The sequence below is a fragment of the Giraffa tippelskirchi genome, chromosome 4 (assembly GCF_054371585.1).
Source record: "Giraffa tippelskirchi isolate mGirTip1 chromosome 4, T2T-mGirTip1v1.2.pri, whole genome shotgun sequence".
Taxonomy (NCBI): Eukaryota; Metazoa; Chordata; class Mammalia; order Artiodactyla; family Giraffidae; genus Giraffa; species Giraffa tippelskirchi.
This window is the reverse complement of record NC_137278.1, coordinates 25,124,888-25,150,863: the sequence shown is the minus strand read 5'-3', so window position 1 is coordinate 25,150,863 and position 25,976 is coordinate 25,124,888.

The following is a 25,976-nucleotide window of genomic DNA, read 5'->3' as shown; positions in this document are numbered from 1 at the left end:
AGTCCAACTGAAAGCCCTTTTATTCGTTATTCATAAATTCAAATGGTATCTTTTATGGTTGGCAGCACATGAAACGCATTCAGGTCTCTTTTTTTAAATTTCTGGTTTTTATTTTCATTTCCCAGAAGAAGTCAGTAAGTCTGAAGTTAGCAGATGGACAATAGCTTAGCTAATGACTACCTGATCTGAGAACTAAAACCTTCCTCCCACCATAAGGAATTATTTCGTTTGAAATTGGAACGTATTTAACTGTTGCAGACCCTGAGAGATAAGCTGGAGATTTCTACATTTCCCCCCCAGTCTTCCAGCAAAGAGTGGACCACAGCCTGAAAGTTGTGACACTTTAAGATAACTGTAGGGAAAAGGAACGTTCTGATCAGATGACAGTTAGATACTGGTGAACATGACAGGTGTCATATCCACTGCCATCATTAATACGAAGTAGCTAACTCTTTCAGGCTTCCCAGGTGGTGCAGTGGTAAAGAACCCACTTGCCAATGCAGGAGACACAAGAGCCTCAGGTTCGATCCCCGGGTTGGGAAGATCCCCTGGAGTAGGAAATGCAAACCCACTTCAGTATTCATGCCTGGAAAATTCCATGGACAGAGAGGCCTGGAGAGCTACAGTCCAGGGGATCGCAGAGAGTTGGACACCACTGAGCCCATACACAGCTAACTCTTTCAGAAGCAGCACTCTCAGTGGACTTATACTTACCACTGACTTCTCTCATGCCTTTCTAAAGAATTTCAAACACTCAAATTTCTGAAAACCTCTAAAACAAGAAGCATTTGGAAACAGGACTTTCCTAAGTAGACTGGTATTGCAATGACCTACTAGGATTTGACCTCAAATCCTTAGAAGTTGAAACTAGTTGGTTTCCACTTCAGCCTGACCTGGATTCTGGGATCAATACTGGAGGCAAGCAGGGAAGGGATACAGAGTCAAGAAAGTGCAATGGTATTTGCTCTGAAGTGCAATAGAAATAGCTCATTTGTTCAGCTTTTTCAACCATCTTCTTTACTCTGCTCCAAATCAATGCATGCAAAGGCTAGACTCTGCCTTGACCTTCACATTCCTTCATGATTAAAATTCAGTCCTGAACTCAAATTCCTCCCAAAACCCTTCCCTGACTTACCTACCAACTCTTTCTATCCAAAGATGATGTTTTCTCTTCCTAAAAAATACAACTTTATGACTACATTGCCGATATCTATAACCATCCAGTATAACCTTTGCAAAGTCCTAATTAGTGATTTTTTTCACTTTGTCCAGCATCCTACCTCTCTTTTCCTCACTACAGCCATCACCTAATTTGAAATAAAACTCTAATATATGTCCTACATGCCTGAATCTAGACAAAAAAAGATAGCTTCCGAGATATGGCTCTCTTTCTCTTCCAGAGCTCCTCAAATATCAACAAAGATTCAAGTGAAAATTCTGGGCTGAATTTTAGGTGAGAATTTAAAGGAGGAACATTAGGAAATAACACCTGCATTTAGAGACTCCAGTGCCTGTTATCTCAACCAAGTGGTCCTTCACAGTAAACCAGAAACATGGTTAGGAACTGAGTGATTGAGTGGGAAAAGTCCCACCTTTTCCCAGGTAACTCATGTATTGCCATGAATTATTTCTTCTGTCAAGTATTAGATGAAATAGGCATGCAACATAACATTTCCATCCTTGACCCCTTTTTTGATATTCACTATATTTATTATTGATATAAAGATACATGAGTTGGGCTTTAGGTTAAAATGAAAAATGAATTAGGATTTTATCATATATTATTTTTTTAATTTATTTTTAATTGAAGTATATTTGCTTTATAATGTTTTCTAGTTTCTGCTGTACAACAATGTGAATCAGCTATGGTGGTGGCTTGGTTGCTAAGTCGTGTCCGACTCTCGAGATCCCATGGACTATAACCAATCAGGTTCCTCTGTCCATGGGATTTCCCAGTCAAGAATACTGGAGTGGGTTTCCATTTCCTTCTCCAGGGGATCTTCCTGACCCAGGGATCAAACATGCGTCTCCTGTATTGTAAGTGGATTCTTCACCACTGAGCCATCAGGGAAGCCCAAGTATCAACTATAAGTATGCATATATCTCCTCTCTCTTGAGTCTCCCTCCCACCTCATATCCCATCCTTCTAGGCAGCCTTGACCTCTTTAAATCAATTGTAACAATTAATTTTATGAATTATATCACGACTTCTGGCCTCAGTTTCTTTCACCTTTTTTCTTCCTGAAGTTTTAGTGTTCCAAAGAACTCTGTAGACAAAAAGCATTGGAAAAAAAAAGTTCTCTTAAGTGGAACAGAGATATAGATTCCCTTAACGTAAATGTAGCTTTAACCTTGAATGTTTAATCTCTGAACTGTTTGGTCAACCTCAGACTCTCCACTTGAAATGCACTGGCTTTGGACCTTATTTGACTTCACTTTGCAGCATGAACTGATGTCACATATGCTTCAGAGACCTTCTCTTCGCTCCTGGGCATAGTCACTCACCCTGGGAGTGATTTTTGTAATTTTTCTGAGACGGTGGATTTTTGTAATTTTATTAACTGAGAAAATATCAAAGCAAGAGCCTTCAAACATGAACCGACATTTCATAGGTGAGGAAATCAAAATGAGGAAAAAGTGAGAGCTTAAAAGCCACCCAGACAGAACACAGATCACCCAACTCCTAACTCATTAAACCAGTAAGTAATTCATTAAGTTACTGGTTTCTACTCTGTGCTAGGCACCCCACTGGGTTCCTTGAATACAAAACGCACAGTCCTTGCACTCCAGAAGTCTCTGCACCCCACTGTCTCTTCCTTGAAACTCAGATGCAGACAGCCGCCATTTAAGATATTTGTCTTCCAGCAGACCTCACACCGCATTGCACTTAAGAGGCTTCAGGAGGCTCTTCATTTCGTCAGTCTCAGAGGACAATATCATTGGACTAAAAGGTGAATGTCATTTTACTAAGCTGATCAGTTGAGACCCTGAGCAAGAGAACAAGACAACACATTTAACCTCCCACCTCTGTGTTGTTCTCCCAAGTTTGATAGCTCAGTCAGTAAAGAACCCACCTGCATTGCACCTGCATTGAACCCACCTGTATTACAGGAGACCAGGGTTCAATCTTTAAGTCAGGATCTCCTGGAGGAGGAAATGGCAACCCACTCCAGTATTCTTGCCTGGAAAATCCCATGGACAGAAGAACCTGGCAGGCTACAGTCCATGGGGTCACGGGTCACAAAAGAATCAGACACAACTTAGTGGCTAAACCACCACCACCACAGTGGCCCTGTGCTCAGTGGGTAGAATTTAGACTGGAGCATCATTTAAACCCAGACACAGAAGACTCTGCATCTTTGCTCCTGTCACACCCTGTGCTACTCAGCATGTGCGTCTCTCTCCATCAGACTTGAGCTTCTGGAGGACCATAATTGTGAATTCTGTAGTGCTTAACATGGCACCAGACACACAGTAAGCTCACGACAAATGATTTTCAAATCCACTAAGAATATTCAAGTATTTAACTTATCTTACAGTGAGACTGCTATGGAGACAAAGTGCTAATAAAAGGGACTTGGGGATATGAGTCTGTCCCACACCCAAGTAGCCTCACTGAAAGTGCTTGTGCCTTGTCACGTTTCAATCCTTAGAGCCACCACGTGCAGAGCAGGCACCCTTGGGCAATGAGAGCAGGGCATCCCTCTCCTGGGCTCCCTGCTACCCTGTGCCTGCAGCACTCTTGGCTGCAGCTGCTTCGTTGAGCTTGAGGAATCCAAAGCTGTGTGCAGGGACCAGGAGCGATGCAGATGAAATAGCACAGAACAGAAAGGTTAACACATTCTGTCAGCTCCCACTTTACATTCACAGTGAAAACAACAATAGAAATGTTCTCAAGCATGAAAGAATTTTCTAGTCCAACTGCTCCGAGAAGAAAAATGCCTCACAAACAGAGTCTTCACTCAGACATCAAACTCCTCAGCTGACAGCATTTTAATCAAAAACTCCAAAGAAAGATGAGTGGAATTTATAAAGAAACACCCAGAGAAAATAAATGAAGACATTCACTGTACTTCTGTAAGTGAAGAGTCAGAAGAGCCTCACAATGCTGCCCTGGAGGCTCACAGACCAATTACTCTGAGTTCGTCCATAGGGACCCAAGCAGCACCAGGATCCCTTGGGATGTGTACTATCACCAAGAAGATTCCAACTAAGTGGACTGGTCAGTCAAAAAGATGGTGAAAGACAGAAGGGGACAGTGAGCAAGAAGTGCTGGACCTGAAACTGCCACCCTGCTTCCTCAGGTGCCTTTAATACTATGGAGAATTATACAAGTCTTGGATTCCCAATCATAACTAAGATAAATCACTGTTGAGAAAATTAATAGTGATGCAGGAAATGCAGGTTCGATCCCTGGGTTGGGAAGATCCCCTGGAGGAGGAAATGGCAACTCATTCCAGTATTCTTGCCTGAAATATTCCATGGACAGAGGAGCCTGGTAGGCTACAGTCCATGGGGTCACAAAGAGTCAGACATGACTGAGCATGCACAGAAACTTAATCTGAATCATACTTGACTTCCCGCATTTCTGTTTATCATGAGAAAATTCTGAGGAAGAAGACTTCTATTTACTATAAAACTTTGGCATTTGGGGGCTACAGACATCTGCAGCCAGGGAAGATAAAGAAAGGAAGTGAAGGAAGAAGACAGGGAGATTATGTGACTTCTTGTGAAGTGAAGTGAAAGTCACTCAGTCATGTCCAACTCTTTGTGACCCCATGGACTATACAGTCCATGGAATACTCCAGGCCAGAATACTAGTATTATTGCCCAAGCCTGTGAGGGAACAGCACATACCGAATGTAAGCTTCAAAATAAGAGGAATCTCTGTTTTTCCTCAGCTCACGTTTTCTCCAAAGTTCTTTGTAAACTGTCTAAAACTCTGATCTGAAGGTCATGGCATCCTACTAGGATGAATGAATTCCTAACACACTGTAGATTCTTAATGTGCAGTGACTGGTATGGCATGATTTGATTAGGTTCACTAATCACAATGCAAATTGGGGCAGAAGTTTTTGCTCAAGTCCCAGCAAACCAACTCACCTCCTTTGGATCCCTGATTATCTAGATATCAACACATCAAGAGTCTCAAACAAGTTAGAAAAACCCATACCCGGGGCCTTATAGAAAATGAATGTCACCAGCAGCAATTCTAGGAAGAAGATGACGCATTCTATAAATGTTACACTGGCCCTTGCCAGCTTCCCATGGTTAGCTTTAGTGCACTCACAAAAGGAACAGGTTGAGTAAGAAACAATCCTACCCTGAAGAACTCACAGTCTGGTATGGATAGGGAGGAGTAACCCAGACATGCAACAAAGAACCCCTGTAGAACCTGAGAAGAACCAAACAGAGGAGAGCATAGGTGTTGTGGGTTATCAGAATGTTGGGTGAATAATTCTGTGTGTGATGTTGAGTTGCAGTGGTAGGAAGTGGTCTAGAGTTAGAGTTAGAACTTGAAATACTTGATGTAGTTCATCAGTAAGGGAGGAAGTGGAAGGGCATGTTTATCAATCAGAATCCCAACAGGAAGCAGATGACACTCTCAAAATGGGATAGTTTCAGGAGAGTCCCCCCCCCCCGAAGGGGCTATTTCTGAAGGTATGGGTGAGAGAAACCACAGTAACCCTTGGAAGAGTACAGTAACCCAGAACTGGTAAAGGTTGCATTCTTTCCAACCCTGACCTGGAAAGAATGTGCAATTACCAAAACCCGGAGAGAGACACCGTACATTGTTAAGTGAAGTTAAGTGAAGTGAAAGTCACTCAGTCATGTCCAACTTGGACATCTGGAAAGGAACAGCGACCACTAGTTAAGGAACACAGCCAGCCTGAATTGACATTGCAGGACAAGAGCCAGAAATGCATCGTCTGACTTAACTCTCCTCTCTCTCATCTTCTAACGGGGCAGGGTGTCCTTATTGACCAAACCCATTGGGAAGCTAAGGGGCAAAGGAACCCCTTCATGTAGACTATGAAGGATTGAGAAGAGCAGAGAGGGAGTCTGTCCAACAAAAGATGTGTACCCAGGACTGAAACTGAAGTCACAGTGTGAACAAAGACCTGACTCAGGAAAGTGATGACCTACTCAGGGAGGAGTGAGAAGCTGAGCTGGCCCATAACCCACAGAGGAAGCCATGAAGGATGTCGTCCTTCCCTCCTGAGCCTAGGACTCAGGGTTAAAGAGCTTTTCTCCACCCTTGGGAAGGTAATTTTTCATCAGCAGACTTCAGCTCCAAGACTCTTGTCCTTGACACTCAGTTCCCACTGTGATCCCTGCTATGACTGAGGTCCTCCCTACCTTTGTCCCCTCACACCCTCCTGCCCTGGCCCCTTCCCACACTCTGAGACCCACAGTAGAGGTCAGCAGAGAGCACCAGGTGGACTGTGAATTGTAGTGTCCATTCCATGAACCCTGCTCCCCAAGCCTGAATTGAGAACATCAGCAAGGATAATCCAGGCCTGGAAATGTCATTAGTAACAGTAATAATAGCAGCACAGCTTGTTGTGTTTCATTCCTTATCTGTAGCCTCCATTCCAAGCAAGAACACTTAGGTTTGAATTTTAACTCAACCATGGCTCAGAATACTTCCAGCATACAATACAAAGAATACAATACTTTGGCCACCTGATGGGAAGAACTGACTCTTTGGAAAAGACCCCGATGCAGGGAAATATTGAAGGCAGGAGGAGAAGGGGACCACAGAGGATGAGATGGTTGGATGGCATCACCAACTCGATGGATGTGAGTTTGAGCAAGCTCCAGGAGTTGGTGATGGACAGGGAAGTCTGGTGTGCCACAGTCCATGAGGTCACAAAGAGTCAGACATGACTGAGCAACTGAACGACTGAACCGAACTGAACTGAATGGCTCAGAATCCATCCTGACATCCAAAGGTGGAATTTATTCTGTGCTTGAGTTATTTCTCTCACAACTTGCCTACTGTCTCAGGTCCTTTCTAGGTCTTGAGACTGCCTTGCTCAGGAATCTATCCAGCAACATCCCAAATCAGAGGAAAAGACCCAACAAAGATGCTTACAGGAGAAGAAATGCACAGATAATGAAAGTATATTGTAGATGCTAGAGGATGTCCAGCCTAGTTCTGGACATGAAACTATTACTTATTTTGCATCTCAGTTTAAGTAGTACTTCCTTGTAGAAGTATTTTCCAACTCATGAGTCTAAATTAATTGTCCTTTTGATATTATCTAATGGACACAGTTTCCTTTTTTTCAGAATGCTTACCAGGTGCAACCCTGTTCATATGGACTACAGCATGAATGGATCTCCCTGGAGTTGTGTAGTGTACAACCTGCATAGCGTAGATTGTTTGATTAATTATTTGATAAACATTTCTCCCTCACCAATCTTTAAACTATGAGAATGGTGGCTCCCAGTACCCAGGACAGTGTCTGACACATGGTAGGCATTCAATTAATGTTTTGCTGTTGTTGTTGAGTCACTAAGTCTGGTCAAACCCAGGGATCGAACCTTGCATTGGTAGGTGGGTTCTTCACCGCTGAGCCACCAGGGAAAGCCCAATTAATGTTTAATAAATATTTGATAAACCCTCTGAAACAGAAATGTTACTGATTAGAAGCTTAAATTCAGAAAGTTACAGTGGCCTGGCCCCATTCACTTGAGAGTTAGGAAAGCGTTAATAAGTCATAGAGTCAGAACTTAAGTCCGAAACTGTACGGCACATGTGTTTTTCATTGTTCCCTGCAGTCTTCAAAATATAGTGCAATGACATATTTTGAAATCTGACTGGAAGAAAAATGGAGATCAGAAAATATGAGGTCAAGGGAGACTGACACCCTTCCTGACCTCTCCCTGCACCAGCTTAGCAGGAGCCTTTTTGGTAGTTTGTAAGATCCTTTCCAATCAGAGTATCCCATCTGGACTTCCTCCTCTGTCAATAAAGAGGGAACAGGCAGGTACTGAGAGGAATAAATGTGAGTCCCTTAAACCATGATTTATAATCTGGTGACAGCCTCTTTCCCACCTCCCTCATCATTTTCCAACCATGACCCTATGGGGCGAACCACCAGCCTGGACCCCTCCAACCTCCCGGGAATGTGGCCTCCCACATTCTGGACCTGGTGCTTCTGCGTGTGCCCCGGGGCTGCTTACCTCCCTGCCTTTCTCTGCAGCAAGGAGGGAGTGGAAGGGCTCGCTTTTCCTCCTAACCACAGAACTCCCCAGAAGCCCAGTTTAGTTTATGACCTGCCAGTATATCTTTTAAAAGCCCCATTTTCCCCTATGTCACTGACTCAGGAGATTAAGACTTGTATCCACCATAAAGTTGATATACACGATGTCAAAATATTTTCATTTGTTTCAGGGTTTTCAATAGTGAAGAAAAAAGAAACAATTGCACACTGAAAATTTATAGCTCACTTTTATCCACGTCTGTAGTAAGCAGTTTGCTTTTCTAAGTGGCCAGCGGCAGGCATTTTGTTCACTAATGTGCCCTTGGTCAGGCAGGGTTTTATATGTATTTATTCATTCCCAGGTGGTATAGTGGTAAAGAACCAGCTTGCCAATGCAAAAGATGCAGGTTCAATCTCTGGATCAGGAAGATCCCCTGGAGGAGGAAACGGCACCCCACTCCAGTATTCTAGCCGGGATAATCCCACGGACAGAGAAGCCTGGCAGGTTACAGTCCATGGGGTAGCAAAGCTTCGGACATGAGTGAGCACACACACAGGATTTATTTATTTATTATACAAATGTTTAAACAAATACATGTTTAAAAATGATCCCCTTCCAGAGCAGGAAGGTATAAGTCAAAAAAGACAAGCACCTAGGTAATGAGTGCCTCCAGGACCACCTCCCCTCCCCCGCCTGCCTTTCATTATTCTTCTGAAATAAGCCTTGAGCCTTGAAGCAATGTCTCCAAGTGTGTAGAAATGTGTGAGGACACACAGCAGGTTTGCATACATCAGTTTTCGTGCAAGTACATTCCTAAGAAGCCATCACAAAGTTCATTTTTCTCTGTATGAAGGATGGTTGACTTTTTCTGATTTTTACACATTCCTTTATTGAAGTCTTTTGTGTAAATATTCATTGGTACAGAATTCCTTACACATGTGCCCCACTGTGCAGGGTGGACTACTTTCTTCCCACACAGACTAGGCATGTCTGAGCATTAAGGAACATTGTCATCATACACTTAGTTCATGTAGCTGTTGAAAGCAATTCTTTAATGCTTCGACATTTTTTATCCTGATAAAAGATTTTAGGAATAGAGTCATTCTGGCCCCAATCTAATTATTACCAGAAAGTAACAGAATGTTAAAGGGTAAAAGTGCATCATTTAGTCGAGAGATCCAAGAGACTTGAAAGACAAATGCATACAGATTTTTAAAATACAAATGTTTTTATGTATAAAACCTAAAATTTAAAGTTTGACAAGAAAAATAAAAGAAGAGAAGAAAAGTTAATGAACCAGACCTAATAGGCTATAATTCCAGTTTTGGTGCTGGTAATCATTACCACATTGGGTAATTTAAAACCTGCCCCGGCTTCATTGTGCATCTCTGAACAATGACTAAAAGAACACATTATCTCACTATAGATATTGTTTAGTATTCATTGTAATAAAATAGCAACTCTCGGGGATCTATGAAACGTTGTACAAATCATCCTTGCTCTCTGGAAATCTCCACTGGAGTTGACAACAGTTGAAAAACAGACCAGGCTGAGCATGTAGGCATTCTTTTAGATATTTGCCTTTGACATGTCACAACTCTTGAATAAGCCTTCCAGAACCAGGTAGGACACTGATGAACATAACAGGCAGGGGAGGAAGTGACATAGGATGGATTTGGAGACGTAACTTGGTGTCACATCATGTGAGACATTGCAAATACGGTAAAGAAGCTGAATTTTATCTTTAAGGCAATGAGAGGTCATTGGAGGCTTCTGAGCAGGGAGTCATCTCTGTCCTGATGCATATATTAAGAGACCACTGGGATTGTTGTGTGCAGAACACACCACACTGTGACAGCTGAAAGAACGCTTGGTTTTTCCAGGTGTGTAAGAAAGCGATAAGGATGATTCAAAGGAAGAAGAATTTGGAATATACTATGGAGAAGAATTCACAAGGATTTGCTAGTAGATTAGATGTGAGGCATGGGCTCCCCTGGTGGCTCAGACAGTAAAGAATCTGCTTGCAATGCAGGAGACCTGGGTTCGATCCCTGAGTCGGGAAGATGCCCTGATGAAGGGAACAGCTACCCACTCCAGTGTCCTTGCCTAGGAATTCCCATGGACAGAGGAGCCTGGCGGGCTACAGTCTAGGGGTCGCAAAGAGTCAGACACGACTGAGCGACTAGCACTTTCACTTTCACACTAGATGTGAGGCATAAGAATGAAGGAAAAATAAATAATGACCTACAGATGATACTCGAGCACCTAGGTGAATTACAGATGTCATTTATCGAGATGCTAGAAGAAGGAGTTAGTTTGGGACTGCAGTTGCGGAATCTTGCTTTGGCTATGTTAATCTGAAATGCCTAGCAGGCATCCAACTGGCCTAAGATACACAGCAGTGTTTTCACTGCTTATCAATGAGAATGACTGCAAAAACAAAAATGTCTGTGCTTTATCTCTGGGATCTGTATCAAAGAAATAGAAATAAAATTAGCTAGAATGAATTACAGTTAACAAAAATCTCTCTGAATTGTATTAATGAGGACAGTTGGGAGTTTGTTTTCTGAAATTCAATGGTAACTGATTTTGTTCAATAGAAAAACTTCAGTTCAGTTCAGTTCAGTCACTCAGTCGTGTTCGACTCTTTGCGACCCCATGAATCGCAGCACACCAGGCCTCCCTGTCCATCACCAAATCCCAGAGTTTACCCAAACCCATGTCCATTGAGTCGGTGATGTCATCCAGCCATCTCATCCTCTGTCGTCCCCTTCTCTTCCTGCCCCTAATCCTTCCCAGCATCAGAGTCTTTTCCAGTGAGTCAACTCTTCGCATGAGGTGGTCAAAGTATTGGAGTTTCAGCTTCAACATCAGTCCTTCCAATGAACACCCAGGACTGATCTCCTTTAGGATGGACTGGTTGGATCTCCTTGCAGTCCAAGGGACTCTCAAGAGTCTTCAACACCACAGTTCAAAAGCATCACTTCTTCAGTGCTCAGCTTTCTTCACAGTCCAACTCTCACATCCATACATGACCACTGGAAAAACCATAGCCTTGACTAGACAGACCTTTGTTGGCAAAGTAATGTCTCTGCTTTTTAATATGTTGTCTAGGTTGGTCATAACTTTCCTTCCAAGGAGTAAGCGTCTTTTAATTTCATGGCTGCAATCATGATCTGCAGTGATTTTGGAGCCCCCAAAAATTAAGTCTGACACTGTTTGCACTGTTTCCCCATCTATTTCCCATGAAATGATGGGACCAGATGCCATGATCTTAGTTTTCTGAATGTTGAGCTTTAAGCCAACTTTTTCACTCTCTTCTTTCACTTTTATCAAGAGGTTTTTTAGTTCCTCTTCACTTTCTGCCATAAGGGTGGTGTCATCTGCATATCTAGAGTTATTGATATTTCTCCTGGCAATCTTGATTCCAGCTTGTGCTTCCTCCAGCCCAGCGTTTCTCATGATGTAGTCTGCATATAAGTTAAATAAGCAGGGTGACAATATACAGCCTTGACGTACTCCTTTTCCTATTTGGAACCAGTCTGTTGTTCCATGTCCTGTTCTAACTGTTGCTTCCTGACCTGCATACAGGTTTCTCAAGAGGCAGGTCAGGTGGTCTGGTATTCCCATCTCTTTCAGAATTTTCTACAGTTTATTGTGATCCACACAGTCAAAGGCTTTCGCATAGTCAATAAAGCAGAAATAAATGTTTTTCTGGAACTCTCTTGCTTTTTCGATGATCCAGAGGATGTTGGCAATTTGATCTCTGGTTTCTCTGCCTTTTCTAAAACCAACTTGAACATCTGCAAGTTCATGATTCATGTATTGCTAAAGCCTGGCTTGGAGAATTTTGAGCATTACTTTACTAGCATGTGAGACGAGTGTAATTGTGTGGTAGTTTGAGCATTCTTTGGCATTGCCTTTCTTTGGGATTGGAATGAAAACTGACCTTTTCCAGTCCTGTGGCCACTGCTGAGTTTTCCAAATTTGCTGGCATATTGAGTGCAGCACTTTCATAGCATCATCTTTCAGGATTTGAAATAGCTCAACTGGAATTCCATCACCTCCACTAGCTTTGTTCGTAGTGATGCTTTCTAAGGCCCACTTGACTTCACACTCCAGGATGTCTGGCTCTAGGTGAGTGATCACACCATTGTGATTATCTGAGTCGTGAAGATCTTTTGAAATGGAAAAAGTCCGAGAGAAGACTTAATACGTTGCTGAATCCAGGTGCTCAAATTGTATGTCAGAAATCTGTCCCTCATTTAAACTTTCATTATGCTGACTTCATTCCCAGGAAGGTTCCCTGAAAGGATGGCAATGAATTCTCAGGGTTAACTCTGATTTTGCTTCCTACTAGCTTAGCAGTCCTAGAGAAAAAGAACCTTTTAAGAACCTTTTAAGATCAAGGTACAGGCAGGTTTGGTTTCTCCTGAGACTTCTCTCCTTGGTTTGCCAATGGCCACCCTCCTGCTGTTTCATCACATGGCAGTCGCTCTATGTTAGCATATCCCTGTTATCTCTTACTTTTCTTAGAAGAACACCACTAGCATTGGATTGGGCTTTCCAGGGGGCTCAGTGGTAAAGAATCTGCCTGCCAGTGCAAGCGATGCAGGAGATGCGAATTCAGTCCCTGGGTCGGGAAGATCCCCTGGAGAAGGAAATGGCAACGCACTCCAGTATCCTTGCCTGGGAAAGCCCATGGACAGAGGAGCCTGGCGGGCTACAGTCCATGCGGTCACAGAGAGTTGAATACGACAGCAGCTGAGCATGCATTATTGGATTAGGACCCACCCTAACAGTTCCATTTTAACTTAATCACCTCTTTCAATATCCTGTGTTCAAATACTGTTACATTAGGAAGTTCTGGGATTTGAGACTTTAACATATGAATTTGAGGGGGGGGGTATACACGATCTCTACCATAACAAATGAGATACTCTGTCTTCAGAATTCTAACTACTTAAAATTTAACCTAACGGAATGTTCTAAACATACCCTTTAATGTATTCAATGGGAAATTTCCTTTAATAATTGTCAAAATTGAAGTAGCTGACAAATAATTTTAGATCAATTTTACAGGCATTTTCTGGTCATTAAAATTATAGAAATAAAGACTATATGAAAATTAAGTATGTGAGTGAAGATTCTTCTCTGATTTTCACCATGCAGATAGATCTCATTAACGAAGGGTAAATTACAGGAAATTCATTAAACTGCCACTAGAGGGAGCGCCAACCAAAAGTTGGGTTCTGTGCCTTAGGGCTCATGAACAAGAAAGAAAATCAAGAAATGGTAATGGTAGCTAGGGGAAATGAGAAAGGCACTTCCATAGAAAATCAGGGTGTTCAGAGAATAATAATTAGCAACAGGATTTCTCTCTCCTAGGAAAGAAATGCTTCTTGGTACGTATCTTCTCCACTTATGCATCGTAAAGCCCTCCAGTGAAGGTCACTCATAGGACACACGCGTGATGTGCCATCTGCAATGTGTTCTACTTGTTTCGTGGTTGTGTTGATGTGTTTTTTCCCTCTGCCAAATACATTTTTTCTTATGCCACCATCATGGTCTCTGAATAGTCAAATGCGTGCTGCGAGGCACTCTAAGTTATGTGAGTCTTTGTAAAATTAGCAACTGGAACTTCATGGTTGCACTAAGGATCAAGTACACATTGAACAGCTCTTGAAGAGCAGGAGGGGGAAATAGTGACACTTCACTGTAGTGAGGATGAGTGTGGTCTATGAAAAGGTTCCTGCAGTGGAGAAACCTGTAGATCACTCTCTGAGAGCTAAGAACACGAGTGTATGAACAGCGTAAAATCACACTTAAATTTCAGCCTTATCTTTGATTAATTTTCAGAGTTTGGGCAAATTACTTGTCTCTCAGTCTTCATTTCTTTCTCTATAAAAGTACCCCACAGGCTCTGAGAATTATATATGGTGTATGTAAAACCTAACACCATATTGGGTTAAAGGCAACTGCCCAGTAATTGGTAATTATTATTACTTTAGCCTAAAAGCACATAAATTGATGAGTAGCCACCTGTGTGGAGGGGTGACAGGAGCTGCAGTTCCTAGACTGAGAGGGTCAGTTCAGTCCAGGAGGGGCTGAGGCAGAAGCCAGATTAGGGCTGCAGATCAAAGCTCTGCTCTCCAATCTATGCTCATCAACAACAAAGCTGATGTTTTGAGCCCTGTACAGAATCTGCATGCAATGTGGGAGACCTGGGTTCAATCCCTGGGTTGGGAAGATCCCCTGGAGAAGGGAAAGGCTACCCACGCTAGTATTCTGACCTGGAGAATTCCATGGACTGTATAGTCCATGTGGTAGCAAAGAGTCGAACATGAAGTGAAGTTCACTTCACCTCACTTCTTTAATTTCAGTCAGTAAGAATTTGGTAGGAAGAGAGAAGTGCTACTGATTAGTCCTTCTCAGAAACCACCAACACACAGCATTTGTCCCAGCATCTGACAGCGATGAATACTGGTTAACTCTTGGCTCAATCAAGTCATCAGTACACGAGCTAGAGGTGGGAACATAGCTATCAGAAAGCAATAAAAGTTTTTATGGAACCCCACCCTTACACGAAATGATGTTTTAGTGTTACTCTTAGTTACTATGTTAATACAAATGGATAGTAATTGCTATAAAGACATTTTTCAGATGCTGACATGAACTTACTTATTTACAAATGTTTGCTAAAAACAGCTATTGTTTACCAAGCTGTCTGATGTCTGCATTGTCTTCAGATTAGAAGTCAGTTGGGGACAAGGTCCAGTTGGGACAAAAGTGTCAGGAGAGAAGAACGTCTGAAGAAATTCACCTTGGCAGCATAGTAAGATGCTGATAACAATAAATAAGAGAGCTGCAGTGTAGGAATATTTAGAGAAGGAAGAAAGATGCTCTAAGAACCTCACTGCATATTCTTGGGAAGGAACATACTTGTACTTTGGCCAGGATAGTGGTATGGCATTGTTCCCGTGTCATCAAAAATGGGTCAAATTATATTCTCTATGAGCTAATAATAAGGATGAGAAGTGTGTGATATTTTTAGGAAAGATTTGTATCATAGTTGAGATTTTTTTAATGTTTTAATGTTTGGCATGCTCAGTTTCTGCTTTCTGGAATACTCATTTATGGGAATACCTTTATCTGTTATTGCTCCCCTAAGAGAAGGAGCAGATGCAATTCTAACATTTATGAGCTGAGAGTTGGATATTTTGTTTAATTTTAACAGTTTTATATATCACCAATGGAATCTCACTTTTCAAATTTAGCTTCATCCAACACAATTCGTTTTTAAAAGAACAGAAGTTGCCATTGTATTTACAATTGTTGCTATTGTTTTTTAATTAATTTATTTTTAATGGAATAATTGCTTTACAGAATTTTGTTGATTTCTGCCAAACATCAGCATGAATCAGCCATAGATATACATGTCCCCTCCCTCTTGAAACTCCCTCCCATCTCCCTCCCCATCCCACCCGTTTAGGTTGTTACAGAGCCCCTGTTTGAGTCCCCTGAGACATACAGCAAATTCCCATTGGCTATCTATTTTACATATGGTCGTGTAAGTTTTCATGTTACTCTCTCCATACATCTCACCCTCTCCTTCTTCCCCCCACCCCCTGGCATGCCCATAAGTCTGTTCTCTATGTCTGTGTCTTACAATTGTTGCAATTGTTTTAATTAACATTTTAAGTTGGCACATTTGGCATGTGGAACTCAATTTTCTTTCCAGAAGCCCAGGGGTTCTTGAACAAATGAGAAAAATCAGACCTATTTTATATGGTCAGAATTATATAACTGTTAGAAATAAGAAGAGCTTATATAAAATGTAATACATGAAATATAGTATCAATACATGAAATGTAATGTTATATATACTTACTGTCTGTCTGTTCTACAGACACTGCACTAGCCTCCTGGAGAGAAGTGTTATCCTCAAAATTAATAGATGCTGTTAAAGAGCAAAGGTGGTTCTCATAGTCTAATGAGGTTGAAAAACACTGAGTCAAACAGAGTTAGAATTTCTTTTTTGTTGGGCTCTTCAGCACATTCGATGAGTTAATACAAGTTGAAAATTTCTCAGAAGGGGGTCATGGCATGTATGCAACATTTCCCAGACTTATTAGATCATGGAATATTTTTTTTCTCAAGAAGTATATTATGGAACCCAGCATTTGGCAGATGACACATGGGGAAACCAGGAAGCCTTGTTGTAAAGAATGCTAAGATGGTGAAGTCACAGACGTTGCCTGCTGAAGGCTCACAGTTAGAGAAGATAATGAAGACCCAAAAACTACAGTCAGAAGAAACTGCAAATGTCCTGAGATGTGGACAAAGTTCTGAGGTGACAGCAATGATTGAAGCCAATTGTTCTCAGTCACGTCCGACTCTTTGTGACCCTTTGGACTGTAGTCCACCAGGCTCCTCTGTCCTTGAGATTTCCAAAGTAAGAATACTGGAGTGGGTTGCCATTTCCTCTTTCAGGGGATCTTCCCGGCCCAGGGATCAAACTCACGTCTCCTGCATTTCCGGCACTGCAGGCAGATTCTTTACCCACTCTAAAAACTGAATTGATATTTTCTCGAGTATGGATTTTAAGCTTTTCTTACCTACCATAACTCTCTCTACCAAGTATTTTACAAATGTAATCTTTAATCTCAGAGGAACTCTGCAAGGAGGGAAGTCTTTTTCTTATTACTCAGGAAGGTAATGTCCAGAGAATGGAGATCTCCCCACAGCCTTGGACATCTCTTCCATGGGATACCTGGGATTTGACCCATGTCTGCCAACCTGACTCCAGAGCTGCAGCTCTCTCCACCCTCACTTGGCAAAAAGGTGGTAGTACATTTTACTAAAATACACTGTAGATTCAAAGTATTGAAGCATAGGAAAATACCAAGCTATAGTGTTGAACCATTCGGGCATGACCAAGAAAAAATTCGTTTGGGGAGGTTTAATGTTTGACTGTAAAAACAAAAGAAAACAACACAAAAATACACTTTAAGGTCAGTTCTCCAAGAAAATGCCAAAATAAGGGAAAAAACAAAGTCCATAATATTAATATACTTAACAGTCAGCTACTGGAGCAAGGGAGAGGAGTAGATTGTACGTACCAATGAAAGCCTAGGTGCACGTCCTATAACCTTTCCAAATCTTGATCAATTTCTTCTAGTACTTTTTACTTCTATGTTATGTTTGCTCTTTTTGGATACCAGCATCATATTGGAGTTTGAAATACATCTGTGTTGTTTTTTTTTTCAGTTTATTCTCAAACAGAATAATTCATGAGCTAACCTCACATGTAGATTTCAAGGGTGTATTACATCCATTTACCACTATGAGATCAGAATTTCAATCACTGAATTTCAGTTTCTCAGGAGACTGAAAATCTAAATGCTAAATGTTCCCAAACATTCAAAATCTATGCTTCAGTTTCTATGTAGGTGCCAGTCCCTGCTTTGGTTGAATATGTTCAGAAAAAGGGGGAGGGAAAATTATGGATTTAGGCATGAAATGATTAACAGTAGTTTAGCAGTTTTCGTTGAAAGAGAATTACAAATGTCCCTTCAAGGCTACATTTCAAGTATGTTTATATATACTACAGAGGTACTGCTTAAGATCTGTATTGAGAATGTATAAACCTCTGACAATAAGAAGAATAAAATGAGACCATGATTTTGGGCTTCCCTGGTGGCTCAGCAGTAAAGAACCTGCCTGCAATGCAGGAGACCTGGGATCAGTCCCTGGGTTGGGAAGAGTCCCTGGAGAATGGAATGGCAAACAACTCCAGTATTCTTGCTTGGAGAACTCCATGGACAGAGGAGCCTGGTGGGCTACAGTCCATGGTCACAAAGAGTCAGACACAACTGAGCGACTAACACATACACATGATTTTGGGCACAGTATTTAACATACACACACATACAGACATATACACGCACACAATATCCTCTCAAGGTATCATATTTTGAATTTTCTACCACGTTCAAGAATATTTTATGGTTTTCCAAGTAGCCTAAATGTTAATATCTAAAACCAAAGCAAATCCTGAGACCTTCCAAGAAACATTCTAAAACGGATGGACCAGCAATCAGAAACTTTTCAGTTCCAGCCTTGTAATATAATCGGAAGAGGTTGCTGTTGAAAGATAGGACAGATGAAAGGACATGAACTCAACCTAAGAATTTGCTAAAATAACAAATCACTATAGTCTCCAGAAACTTCACTAGTAATTAGCATTGTATCCTGGAACCAGAGGAGAAAAATGCATTGCAGTTGCTTTATACAGATTTGTATCTGCGTTTAGTAAGATATTCCAGGTACTTTAAATCTGCTTATGCAGTAGATAAGTGGAGGTTACATTCCTTTATTCCAAAGAGTAATATAGACTCGATGCAAAATCCATCCTAGACAATGTAAGTCCTCAAATTCTCCATTGCTATCTAAATCCCTTCTACTCTCAGCTCCACTTGGAGAACAGTTACAATCCCAGTTTCCACCAATGGGTGGCATCATGTGGCCTGCAACTGTGCAGACGAAAAGCCATTTAGAAAAATGCAATGTTTTCTCCTAACCAGTTACGTTTTCTAATAAATGAATGCTCAAAACTTTGCACAAAGTATGTTCCAAGGTTCACCTTCTACTTGCCTTCTTCCAAGAAGCTGTCTCTTCCTTCTCTAAAATGTTATCTTTTTTCTGAATTCTTGTCGTTGTTCAGTCCCTCAGTCATGTCTGACTCTTTGCGACCCCATGGACTGCAGCATGCCAGGCCTCCCTGTCCTTCACCATCTCCAGGAGTTGCCTCACATTCACGTCCATTGAATCTGAATTCTTACATGTATTTTTTTTCCTGCATCTCCTTTAGTTTTATTCTAAAAATGTTCCATGGATCTCAGCTGTGCCTTCCCAGTCTCAGTAAATACTCACACAACTGAATCTGAATCCCCACCCCTCATCCCCACCATGTCCTGGATGTGAGGGGACATCTTCGCTGAGTACTTCTTGATTGGTTTCCTATTCCTAGTGCCCTACCAGCCAGGTAGGCAAGGCGTTCCCCTCCCCAACATCTATCCACACACATTTACCAGAGATGATTTTGCCTCCAGGAGGTATTTTCCCTTCTGTTTTTTTTGTTTTTTGTATAGAATTGAAGTCGGACTTTGGGAACACGAGTGACATGACAGTTTTATTTATTGCATAGGTCATTGGTTTTGTTTCAGATGCTTATAGTGTGTGCCTACACACCCAAACACACACCTCTTGGCATCTGCTAGAAATGCTGACCTGCAGAGCAGTGATGCTCCTAACGGGCCGGGTCACGGGGCTCTCCTCAGACCAGCCAGTAAACCAGGACAGGAAGTGGAAACCGGAAGAGCCAGATCTCACACACTTTCTGTCCTCCACCCACTCTCAGCAGCTTGCACTGCCCTAATGGGGATTTCCCTGAGCTCGCGTCCACTTGCCTCTATTTCAGGCATGTGCAGTTTCTAACTGGGGCCTGAACATAATAGTCAACAGTACTGGGCTTCTGCTCCTGACACCTGGCACGAGAATCCATCCAGCAGCCCATCTGATCACCATTGAAGCCTTTCATCCTTCCTCTCTGCTCACCCCCAGAATGGCGGCGAATGATACCAATTTCATCTCCTAGCCAGTTCTTCAACTCCTACCCTGCTTTCCATCTCCACAGCCACTGCCCTGGTACAGAGTCTATCATCTGTATCAGTCAGCGATCTCCAGAGAACCAATAGATGTGCACATATGTAGAGAAATCTTTATTGTAAGAAATTAGCTCATGTTATTAGGGAGGCTGGCTAGCCCTAATCTGTAGGGTGGACCAGTAGTCTATTCAAGCCTGCAGCTGATTGGACAACAGTGTGTTTTATGCAATTTAAATGTTAATCTCATCCAAAATAATCTTGCAGAAACATCCAGAATAAAGTTTGACTTCATATCTGAGCACTGTGGCTCAGCCAGGTTGACACATAAAATTAACTGTCACATCACCTCTCGCTCAAGTTACAGCCTCTTCATCAACCAGCCTGCCTCAGTCCAGCCCCTCTAAGCCATCATTCTCAAAAAGCATCAAATCACCTTTCTAAAATGCAAATCCCACCATGTAACTCCAGGCCAAAAAAAAGGAAAAGAAATACCTATGGAAGTGGGGGAATCTAAATTCATAAGCTTAGCATATCAGGCCTTTAAATTAATAAACAACATGATGACATTTTTATAGTTTGCAAAAAACATTTTCACATCTATATCTCATTTAATCCCCCAAGAAACTTGTAGCACCTAATAAACCCTTTAGTCACTCCTTATCATATTCTCTGTGCTTCAGCTGCACAGAGCTGTTTGCCATTCCCCATGTTTGCCCTGGTCTTTCTTCTTCCTTTACATAATCATTTTTTCAAATCTAGAATGGATGTCCTTTTGTAGAGAAGGGGTGGTTTCCCAAAGGAATATTAAGCTGTTATTCCCAGAACTGGTAAAACAGATACAGCACAGATTAAAATTAACAGATGTTTACCTACCCTTAGTACTATATGTTACTATCATTTCCATCCTCTACAAAACATTTCAAAAATGGAAAACTTAGGTCATATTTCCAAGGCCCCATACAAGTCAGGGACATTGCCAAGAGATGGGCCAACATTAAACCTGGCAAGTTAACTCCGCAACTAACTGGGATTATTTACTTCTGACGAGTGATCAAATCCAAGGCTTTATTTCTGGCAAAAACTTGGCATAAGAAGAGTTGGAATAATTCTTGCTCCTTCATTTACTAGCTGTGTGGTATTGAACGATTTAGTTAACCTCTCTGATTCTGTTTATTCAGGTACAAAATTTGTGGAAATAATACTTTCTGTGCAGCATTGACATTATCATTAAATAACAGTACATATAAAGAACTAAGCCTAATATGCTATTAGTAATTATAGAGTATAGTACAATTGCTACTATAGTAATTACAGTGGATATAAAAGACCTAGCATTTTATTTTAATTATTTTTAACAGACTAAAATAGCATTTCTTTCTGTGCCAGGCACTGCTTCAAGTGTATCATAAATATTAATTCAATTAATGAAGTACTATCCTCCTCTTTTGGGCTTCCCTGGTGGCTCAACAGTAAAGAATCAACCTGCCAGTGCAGGAGACGCAGGTTCAATCCCTGGGTCGGGAAGATCCCCTGGATCAGGAAATTGCAACCCATTCCAGTATTCTTGCCTGGGGAATCCCATGGACAGAGGAGCCTGGCAGGCTACAGTCCATGGGGTCACAAAAGAGTCAGACAAAACTTAGCAACTAAACAACAACAACAGCAGTCCTCCTTTTTCAAATAAGGGAAAAACTATGGTCCAGAGAATTTTAGTGACTCACCCAGTGAGGTTCCAGAGTTCAAAGCCAGGCAGTCAGGCTCCATAGTCTCCACTCACAGTCACTAAATTCTACTGTCTCTCAGGGAAAAGTAGTTATTATCATCACTCAGTAAGTGGTTGCATTTTGTTGCCATCATTGTGATAGATGAGAAGACTGAAATCTAGAGGCAACAAAATAGAAGCAAAGCTATAAATATATGCTGGGTCTAATGCATCTGAGTCCACTGCCCTTTCCAAAGTGCTGCACCCTTTCTTACTGAGAGGATAATTACATCAAGGAGAATTGGAAGCATTATGTATTTTCTGACAAATGAGATCTTTCATGCCATAGATCAGGTATTTTTATCAAGAAGAAAAAAATCTTCCCATAATAGAGTCTAGTTGTGTGTAAAGCATAAGAGGAAGTAAGTGAAGCTTTCCTTGTTTCTAAATAGAAACAAGAAATGCTACACAAGTCAAACATTTCCAGGGGTTTGGGAGTGAGTCTTCCCAGGTGGCTCAGTGGTAAAGAATCTGCCTGCAATGCAAGAGGCACTGGTTCAATCTCTGGGTCAGGAAGATCCCCTGAAGAAGGGAATGGATACCCACTCCAGTATTCTTGCCTAGAGAATCCCCTGGACAGAGGAGCCTGATGGGCTACAGTCCATGGGGTCACACAGAGTCAGACATAACTGAACAACTCAGTATGCACACAAGAGAGTATATAGTTTTGTACATGCCAACTTACACAAACCTCGCTATCATATTCCATTTGTAAAGCACCCTTGTGACTCTCATAAATGCTAGTGTCTGCAGAAGCCTAAAGATACACAGCAGAGAAGACACTGAAGGCTTTGAAGTTAATATTGGTCCTAAGATCTCTCAGGAGTTGCAGCTTTAACGGTACAGTTGCCTCCCTGGGATTGATTTCAGCATTCTCAAAGCATTTACCTCTCCCTACTAGAAAGAAACCCCTCCTTCACTGAGGCTCATTTTGACCAGGACATAAATCCAAGGTTGGTGAATTTTCTGTAAAGGGCCAGGTAGTAAATATTTTAAGCTTTATGAGACATGCAGCCTCAGTCTCAAGTACTCAATTCTACCATTGTAGCAAAAGTCATCATAGAAAATACATCAAGAGATGGGAGGGACTGTGTCCAACAAGCTTTATTTATAAAAAGAGACAATGAGCTGGATTTGACCTGGGGACTATAGGCTGAGCCCTGGCACAGATCCTCCTCTCACCTACTTATTTCTACATCTATCTCCATCACCAGGGCTTCCCAACTGTGCATCAGCTTCAGCCCCTACGAAGTACCAAGAACCAAGCTTCCTCTCCTTCCTAGCCACTGCTACCTTCCGAGGGGAACTTCACTATTCAAATGGATGAACTGTCCGGCACCTTGACTTCCTGATCAGGTCTAAGAACCTTCATTCTCAACCAGTTCATCTCAGACTCCCACATCCATGGTACTGTCACCAGCCAGGTATTTTACATTCAATAGTTAAACTACCCCCAGTTGCCGATCACAAACCCTCAATTTTCCTATTTCCCTACTTCTCACTTCATCTTCCCAACCCCATATAATCCCTGAGGCTGTGCCTTTTTAAAATACATATTTAACCAGCATCTCAAGTATACTAAACTTATGTAATTATTGCAAAAATTATGAACAGATATCCTGTATATTTTTATATCAAATTTTGGAATTTTTTTTAGTATTTATACGTTCATCCCATCTCAATTTGCACCCTCCCGATTTTAACAGCTCAGTAGTCATATGTGACTACTTTTATGTGCTTTAAAATAAAAGGTCACAAAAGAAAATGAGTAAAGGAAATCATATAAAATGTCAGTAGTTGTCCTATGTGTTGGAAATTTTCATTTGCAGCCATTGCACTTTCCAAACTTGACAAAGAGCAAGCATCCTGTTGATAATAGAGCTAGAGGTGAATAAAAGAAAAATAAGTGAAATCAGCTATGACCCTAAACCATGCCCAGTCTTTCATACACATTGATGTTAAAACTAACCCCAACTGGAATTACCTCCAAGAAAGCACAACTTTTAAACTGTTTATATCTGATGATCCATGGAAATAATGTTGCAGTCTCTCATAATTTTGCCTTATTTTGAATTTTATATTTTTTGTAATTTAATGTAGTATGTGAGCATAAAAGTAACATAAGTGTGTAAGAATATAGATTTTTAAATAAATGAAAACTGTTTTCTTTCCAGTAAATAAGAGTTAGGAGTAGAAGAGAAACTGAAACTCTGGGCAATTCTTCTCAGCTGCCGTCCAGTCTCCTTCTCTCAAACATTCTCTGACATTCTGTTCTCTTAGCCGTGGCTGGACCCAGTGAATGGGTTGGAAATTGAAGCCTGGGCATTCAGGCAGTCTTTGCCAGTAGATGTGTGTCTTATGTGCAGCTGGGTCCCATGATTCTCTGCTCACTGGAGAACCTGAAGGGAATTCCAGAAAGGCAATCCTGAGACAGTATGATTTGGATTCAAACAGTTCTGAGTCCAGATACTTTTAAAAACGCTCCAGCTCAGAAGTTCTGAAGGCGTGGCTGCCAGATGAGCAGCATCAGAATTACAGGGAACTTGCTAGAAATGCAGGTTCTTGGGCCCCACCCCGGATATACAGAATCAGAAACTCCGTGAGCCAGACTCATCTATCTGTGTTTGAACAAGCTTTCCCGGAGACTCTGACACAGACTCAAGCTTGAGAACCACTGATCTAACTGAGAGGCTTAGGACAATCCTCCAATCCCTCCTAGTCTTGGATTTACTCATAGACAAATTAAAGATAGTAAAACTAACCTGATAGCCTTGCAAAGATGAATGAAAAGATGGGTATCAAGCACACCACCCAAAGGAGAACTCGATGAATTAGATCTTCATTTTCCCCTTAATATTCTTTAACAACCTTTGAAGAATCATCTCTTTGACAAGTTAGCCACTTTTCCCCTTTAATACAAGCTTTGCTGGTGGCTCAGTGGTAAAGAATCTGCCTACCAATGTAGGAGATGTCGGTTCAATCCCTGGGTCAGGAAGATCCCCTGGAGAAGGAAATGGCAACCCATTCCAGTATTCTTGCCTGGAAAATCCCATGAACTGAGGAGCCTGGTAGGCTACAGTCCATAGGGTCACACTGAATTATATGTTCATTTTCTCCCTCAGTATTCTTAAACAATCTTTAAGAATCATCTCTTTGCCAAATTACCCACTTTATCCTTTAAAACACTTTACTCTTTGTTTGGTGGAAACAATAAAAGACTACCTCTGTTAGACTGAACAAAAGTATTTATTGGATGAAGACAAGCTAAACAACATGTCAAGAATGTTTCTTTTTACAAAAGAGAGCTGTATGGGAAGGTGGAAATACTTCTGGACTCAGTTACAGGGAATTTGTGGTCTAGCTCTATTTCTGTGTATGCCTTTTTCTGTATGAAGCCGTACGGAATGGCAGAAGAGGTAAAAAATGTACTTAGGTAAATCAGGGTTCAGATCCTACCTTCACCATCCTGTAACTCTCAAGGGAATGCTTCAAGTGCCTAAGACGTACTCTACTGCTCAGAGTGCCTAGGATGGCATGTCTTTCCTGCCCTTCACCCTCTAAGTTCATGTTTGTATTAATAGTTATGTAAGAATATAATGTGAAGTTTCCACCATGAAAGACAAGGAGCGGGAAGACATTGTTCCTCACATTCATCTATCATGAACGTTTTTGGGTAACGCTTTTCACCTTTTCTTTCCTCCTATGCCTACATCATGAGAAACGCTGGGCTGGAGGAAGCACAAGCTGGAATCAAGATTGCCGGGAAAAATATCAATAACCTCAGATATTCAGATGACACCACCTTTATGGCAGAAAGTGAAGAAGAACTAAAGAGCCTCTTGATGAAAGTGAAAGAGGAGAGTGAAAAAGTTGGCTTAAAGCTCAACATTCAGAAAACTTAAGATCATGGCATCCGGTCCCATCACTTCATGGCAAATAGATGGGGAAACAGTGGAAACAGTGGCTGACTTTATTTTTATGGGCTCCAAAATCACTGCAGATCGTGATTGCAGCCATGAAATTAAAAGACGCTTACTCCTTGGAAGGAAAGCTATAACCAACCTAGACGCATATTAAAAAGCAGAGACATTACTTTGTCAACAAAGGTCCATCTAGTCAAGGCTATAGTTTTTCCAGTGGTCATGTATGGATGTGAGAATTGGACTATAAAGAAAGCTGAGCACTGAAGAATTGATGCTTTTGAACTATGGTGTAGGAGAAGACTCTTGAGAGTCCCTTGGACTGCAAGGAGATCCAACCAGTTCATCCTAAAGGAGATCAGTCCTGGGTGTTCATTGGAAGGACTGATGTTGAAGCTGAAACTCCAATAC